The 6,748-nt window shown below is 32.1% G+C and overlaps 1 long non-coding RNA gene across 1 annotated transcript; it reads right to left on the reverse strand.

The window, feature by feature from the left end:
• Positions 1-2,648: 2,648 nt before the first annotated feature.
• LOC112503725 lies at positions 2,649-4,889 on the reverse strand. Its single transcript, XR_003068067.1, has 3 exons — positions 4,845-4,889; positions 2,947-3,018; positions 2,649-2,844 (listed from the first exon to the last, which is right to left on the reverse strand). It is a non-coding gene; the product is annotated as an uncharacterized LOC112503725 (long non-coding RNA).
• Positions 4,890-6,748: the final 1,859 nt, after the last annotated feature.

Consider the following 6,748-nt stretch of genomic DNA (forward strand, 5'->3'; position numbering starts at 1 on the left):
GATTTAAATTTTTTGGGAAATGGTAGTTTTAAAAAATATTTTTAATTTAGAATCCATAATTTTCTCCATATTTAGATACCATAACACTTTGTCTCTTTCAATTTGGACAAAAGTGATTAAAAAGTGATGGATTTTCAAAAAATCATCATCGGTAAACCAACAACCACGACCCTGGACTTCATCATTGGTAAACTTACAACCAGTTCTGTTGTCGGTAAACCCACGACCAGTTCCATCGCCGGTAAGCTAACACTTTATCGATCTATTGCACTTCCCAACCACTAGCCACCTCCATCCCCGAGTTCTTTGGGTTTCCAAACCTGTCCCGAGGTTGTCCGTAAACCATATCGGAAGCTTTCATCCCTGAGATCGTGTCTTCATTCGTGAAAATCAAACCAGATCCAAACCATAGCATAGGTTTTCGAACTCTGTTCTTTTTTCTCCAACCCAAGGTTTCACTCGATTTGGTGCTTAGGGTTTCAAGATGAAATTCAGAAAAACGCTTATACTTTTCCACCTCGTATCTTCTCTACTTCCACCCTTTTCCAGAATTGAAGTCCACAGTTTCATATATGAAAAAATGACGAAAATGGAAAAGTGATGATTTTTTCATATATGGATCATTTTTATACTGTTTTCATATATGGAAAAAAAGATTAATATTTGTATAATGGATCATTTTTCATATATGAAAAAAGTGATGAATTTTTCCATATGAAGTTTTCATATATAGATTATTTTTGTATATGGTTTCAAATTTTTATATGGCTTCATATATGAAAAAGTGATAAATTTGAGTATATAGATCATTTTTGTATATGAAATTTTCCTATAAGGATCATTTTTTTATATGGTTTCATATATGAAAGAATGATTAAATTTTTTTAAGTAATTATAAATGGTTATGAATTGTTATTGTATAACAGTTTTTAGTGGTTACGAATGATTCATTTCTTAAGGATTTCATAATTTTTAAGAAAAAATTGAATTATTTCTAAAAGTACGAAGTTGGTTACACATGGTAACCAGATGAGATATTTAATTAATTAATTTTCTTAAGAAAGATTTGAATTATTCTTAAAAATACGAATTTCATAAAAAAGACCTAAGTAACCTTAATTGTAACAATTACCATTTATGTTGGTTGTATTTGAAGAGGTATATATATATATATGTATATATATATGTATGTATGTATATATATATGTATGTATGTATGTATATATGTATGTATATATATATATGTATGTATATATATATGTATATATATATGTATGTATGTATATATATATGTATGTATGTATGTATGTATATATATATATGTATATATATACCCATGAAATGTGTCGGGATGTAAAATTTGAATAAATGTAATTGAGCATACCAATTACGAATAAACATTTATATTTGAAATTGTCACACACTAAACATCATTGATTGTCATAACAAAAGTTAAATTAAATGGGAAATTGTTTTCTCTTTTCGATTTGAAACTTTAAATGACATAATTTCTGGACGAATATAAAGTTGATCAACAAATCAATTAGTTTTGCTTAATCTAATCATTTAAATCCCAATTTTTCATACATTAAAGTATTAAGTGTTTTGTTTGGTCTCTTAATTTCTAATAACTTTTGTGATGTTTTAGGTTTTTTATATTCGATATGTTTCTTTGTTCCATATGTTGGGTAAGAGTCTTCTCCGTGCTTGCAACGCTCACTGGGTAAGGTAAGTGACTTGGTAATCGCTTGGTAAACGGCCCCCTAAATCTAAAAAACACCTTCAATTTTTACTCTTTGATCTAGGTTTCAAAGACTATTAATCTTAAATGGAAGTTTTGTAATAGAAGCACCACCTTATTGACTGCAGGCTGATGTTACTCAGTTGTTGAATGTAACTGTTTTAAGGCTAAATCAAGAACACAAACATTTGGATCGAAATTCCAATTGCATGTTAGAACTCACTTGAGAATGAATTGAAGTTTATGTTGGCGGTGGTTGAGCATCAACAACAGCAGCCAAGTACATGAGGTTCTTTTGGAAAATGGCTTGCATATATTTTTAAGTTTAGGCAAGAAAATGTTAAAAAGAAAAAGACAGTTTCAAATGGTTTGTGAATATAAATGAGATCTGACATGTACATAGCATATTAATTTGTGTAAGCGATACATATTACCACCGAAAAATCACGTCAACGATACCAAAAGTGTTTCAGTTGCAGACAACATTTAGCAAACAGGTTTTGGAAGATTTCTTTTTGGAACTATCACCCTGAGTGAGTAAGTGACAGGTAGAATAAATATGAAATAGGTGAAAGAGCTGATCAAGAGACCATATGATGATATTGAAGCTTTCATCTCTGCAACAGGTTTTTTTTCTTTTGCATCTTTAGCTTAGTTCCTTGATAGACCAAAAACTAAATATTCTATATCATTGTTAACTTGAAAATCATAACCCTTGATCTTGATAAATTACCAAGATAATCTCTAATAAAAATCAATTCTACCATAAACATTTGAGTCAGGATCTTATCATCTTTACATGTATACACACATTTCAACATTAGCTAATGGATTAACCAAAATATTTGCTTTTACAAAAATATATCCAAAAGTTAATGCAACAAAATTTATCATCTCCATACTCGGACGCTATTTCACATAACAAAAATGGAAACCTCCCGTTGTTATGGCCAAGGGTTGTCATTTGAAACAAAACAAGTGACAAAAAAAACCAAATTTATCGATGTCGATTGGTAGCCGTAATAAACAAATAACATACTTCCATACCCCAATGTTTAAGTTGCTTTGATGCTCTCCGATAGCCGACCGTAGTATTCTTTTTGCTGCAACAAACACACAATATATTACAATAAGGTCACGGACCACCTACTAAAGTTAAGTTAAGGTACAACATTCATTGTATAACTTTATCAAGTTTGTTCTACCACATCTAGTATATTGCAAATCCTTCTTTCATAAGTACATCTTGTCTTGCCAAGGGCATTGAATAATTCAGACTGCAAGAAAGACAAAAAATATTGTCAAAAAAGTCGTAGATACTATGCCATCTAAATTCAAATAAACAATCAAGACTCTTTAAGAAACATACATGTTGTCTGTTTAGACTTCCATGTAAAATTGGACTATATTAAAAGGAGCCTTAGAACATGATGTCAATTGGACATTTTCCTGAACTTCGTATAAGTAGTGGCATGGTAATTAGATAATGGAGACCAAAATAGCAAAGTTTATTACTTTTTTGCATAATTACAATGCTAACAAACATATTAAGTTAAAAGATCCACAAACAAACCAATTTGATATGAATCGCCTGAATTGTTGCCTTGGGGACTGAATCGTCATCTCGGTAATCGTCTTTTTGGAGGGCAGAGTAGTGTTGGAAAGGGAATGAGCTTCTTTTCAGGCTTTAACAAGCAAGTACGCAAACAGCCTTCGGTTCCTTTTCTACCTTATTAGTAACAACTATATTCGTAGACTTTACCTGCCCCGAGCTTGTGGTCCTCCTTTGAGTTTGGGTTCAATTGGATGTCTTTGCTTTGCACAAGAGATCCCCCTACTCTTCACAGGCTGGGTTTGAGAGACTTGTGATGGGTGACTATCCAACACTTCTCGTTCTCATCAAACAAAAGACAAATTCCTTTTGCGTTTGGAAAGGAGTGATGAGGGTGGAGAGAGAGAGAACCTTGTTACCTTGTTATCAATGTGTGCTTGATAAAGTAGTACTAAATGCATTATATGTTGTTTTCAAGACTTTAAGACTTTAAGACTTTATGCATTAAAAAATAGTACCGAATGCATTGGATGTTGTTTTTAAGACTTTTGTTAAATCTAATTAATAAGGTAGTATAGATAGTATAGATAACTCTGATGTTTTTGGTCATTTTATTTTTAAATTTATAGTTCTGCACAAACATAATCAACTGATGTGGATGGAACCTAGATTATCTTGTTTGAAAAGTTTTGAATACATCAACACATATAATTAATCTCTTGGCAAGGTTTTAGTGTGGATTTGTTAGTTTGTTCATTGTCGTTGTTCATAAGGATTGATGATATTGATAGCAAGAGATTCCTCAGCTACCATGATTGTGGTAGTGAACTCATGATAATGGGTTGCTCATTGTTGCTACAAAATGAGAGCAAGTGTTTTGAAAAGGGGGGGGGGGGTTGGTTTTCAAGGTTAGATGTAGAAATCAATCAATAAAAAAAATATGGACTTAACTTGTGTTGTGAATTATTGCTTTCAATCCACAAACTTTGTTATTCTAGGTGTATGTTGGGTGATGTAAAGATGCATAACAATGGTCTTGGAGGAGCTACCATCTCAACTAATGAGATGTTTCCACATCTATTCTATTTCTTGGTTTGATGAAATTTATTTCTTTTTATGTTGGGAATTATTTTCTGATTCTTGTAAAATTGGTGGTTAAATTCAAATGGGGTTTTGCTATTTTTTGTGTTGTTGTTTATCAATGATCAAAATGGCTTTCATTTACAATAATCGAATTGTTTTGTCTTTTCATGTTTCTTCAGGTACATGAAATACTTGACAAAGAAATACTTGAAGAAGCACAATGTGAGGGATTGGCTTCATGTAATTCCTTCAAACAAAGACCGCAATGTTTTGAGTACTCCTAAAAACTTTGATGAAATCCCAAAAACTTTGATGAACTAAACACTTTGAAAGTTTTGAGACATAATCCCCTGTAGTGGGTTGAAGATTTTTGTAAAACTTCAAGCAACAAATTTATCTTGGCTAAGTTAGAACCAGCGGCCAAAAAACACTTGGATAACATCGAATAAACTATGTATACGCAATTACCTGAGAAGGATTTGTCGAGCAACGGTGTAAGCACAAGTATCGATGGAAGTCCCTGCTTCCAACTAATGCAGCTCAGACTCTAACAAATCAAGGATCAACAAACCTGTAAATTTGATTTGCAAAAACTTTGATGAATGTATTAAAGCAACAAAAGAACTTTGATGGACTCCTAAAAACTTTGAAAGTTTTGAAACATATTCTCCTGTAGTAGGTTGATGAAACACATTTAGAACCTGTATTTGAAACATATTCCCTCCAATTTCTATAAGATTTGAATAAAATTTCAAGCAACTAATACTTATAATAAAACATAGAAACCAAATGTACCAGTAACGGAGACCTAATACGCAACAAAACACCAAGAAATATAGCAAAAATTGCAAAAGGGAGACCTTCTGGAGTAGAAACACATTCTAATAAAAAACATAGAAATCACACGTACCAGTTAGGGGCCTGAATCCGCCTAAACAAATCGTCGTCTGGAGGAGCGAGTACAGCAAGATGAGCTATGTAAAACCATGAGCGTGAATTTTCGAGAGGAGTGATCGTTTATAAACTCTAGGGTTATGAATCGTCGTCTTGGAGGGCTTGAATCAGGGTTATGAATCGACGTCTTGGAAGGCCTGAATCAGCGTCTTGGGGCCTGAATCGTCCTCTCGAGTGTGTGAATCGAGAGCTAGGAGAAGGTTGGAAAGCTTGGGTTGAGGGTGGAGTCGGTGTTATCAATGCAATGGGGCTGTGAAAGACTTATGCTTTAACAGTTGTACGGGAAGCTTATAAAGTTGTAATTATGGCTTTAAGACTTTATGCATAAAAAAGATAGTTATGAATTTAAGGTTGTTTTTAAGACTTTTCTCAAATTTGATTTATATGGTAGTACAGTGTGTGTGTGTGTGTGTATATATATATATATATATATATATATACATAGAGGAACGATCAAATGCAAACCATCCAATTTGTACAAATCGTGCAAACCAGCCTCATCCGTCGATTTCATTGTTTAATCTTATGAAAAATTTTCATGAAATTGTTTAATCTTGTGAAATTATTTCATATAATACCTTTTTTGATGAAGTTGTTTCATATATGGTCATGAAATTGTTTCATATAATACTTAATGAAAATGTTTCATATGTTTCTCTAAAATTAAAATAATGAAGATGATAATATACATGATTAACACCTTCCACAATAAAAAATGATTAATCAACCTCTCATGATTACAAAAAAATAAACAAAATGAAAAATTATGATTGGTTGAATGACATTTGTACGGTTTATACAAATAACGTGGTTTGCAAAGTAAACCCCCTATATACACATATATGTATGTATGTGTGTGTGTGTGTGTGTATATATATATATATATATATATATATGGGCTTAATCAAATGAGAACTAATTAATTTGTAGTAACTGTGAGATCCAATCTCAACCACAAATCAACGGATAAATTAGGAAATTAATAATTATGGTAATTTGAGTTAAAATTATAATTAGAGGGCATTTTAGGTATTTTAAAAAAAACTCCTCTCTCCTCTCTCCTCTCTCATCTCTCATCTCTCCGACCTCCAATCTCCGGCTTCCGGTGAACAAAAATCTGGCAGGTACCAAGTAATCACAAAGATACACAATGTGATACACATTGTGATAGACAGTAGTACTCAAATGGTATCACAATATATTACAATGGGTATCACAATATATCACAATGAGTATCACATTGTGTATCTTTGTGATTATTTGGTACGTGCCAGATTTTTGTTCACCGAAGACCGAAGATTGGAGGTCGGAGAGATGAGAGATGAGAGAGGAGTTTTTTTAAAAATACCTAAAATGCCCTCAAATTATAATTTTAACTTAAACTACCATAATTATTAATTTCCTAATTTATCCGTTGA

The sequence above is a fragment of the Cynara cardunculus genome, unplaced genomic scaffold (assembly GCF_001531365.2).
Source record: "Cynara cardunculus var. scolymus isolate 2C unplaced genomic scaffold, CcrdV1 Un_Scaffold_3673, whole genome shotgun sequence".
Lineage (NCBI taxonomy): Eukaryota > Viridiplantae > Streptophyta > Magnoliopsida > Asterales > Asteraceae > Cynara > Cynara cardunculus.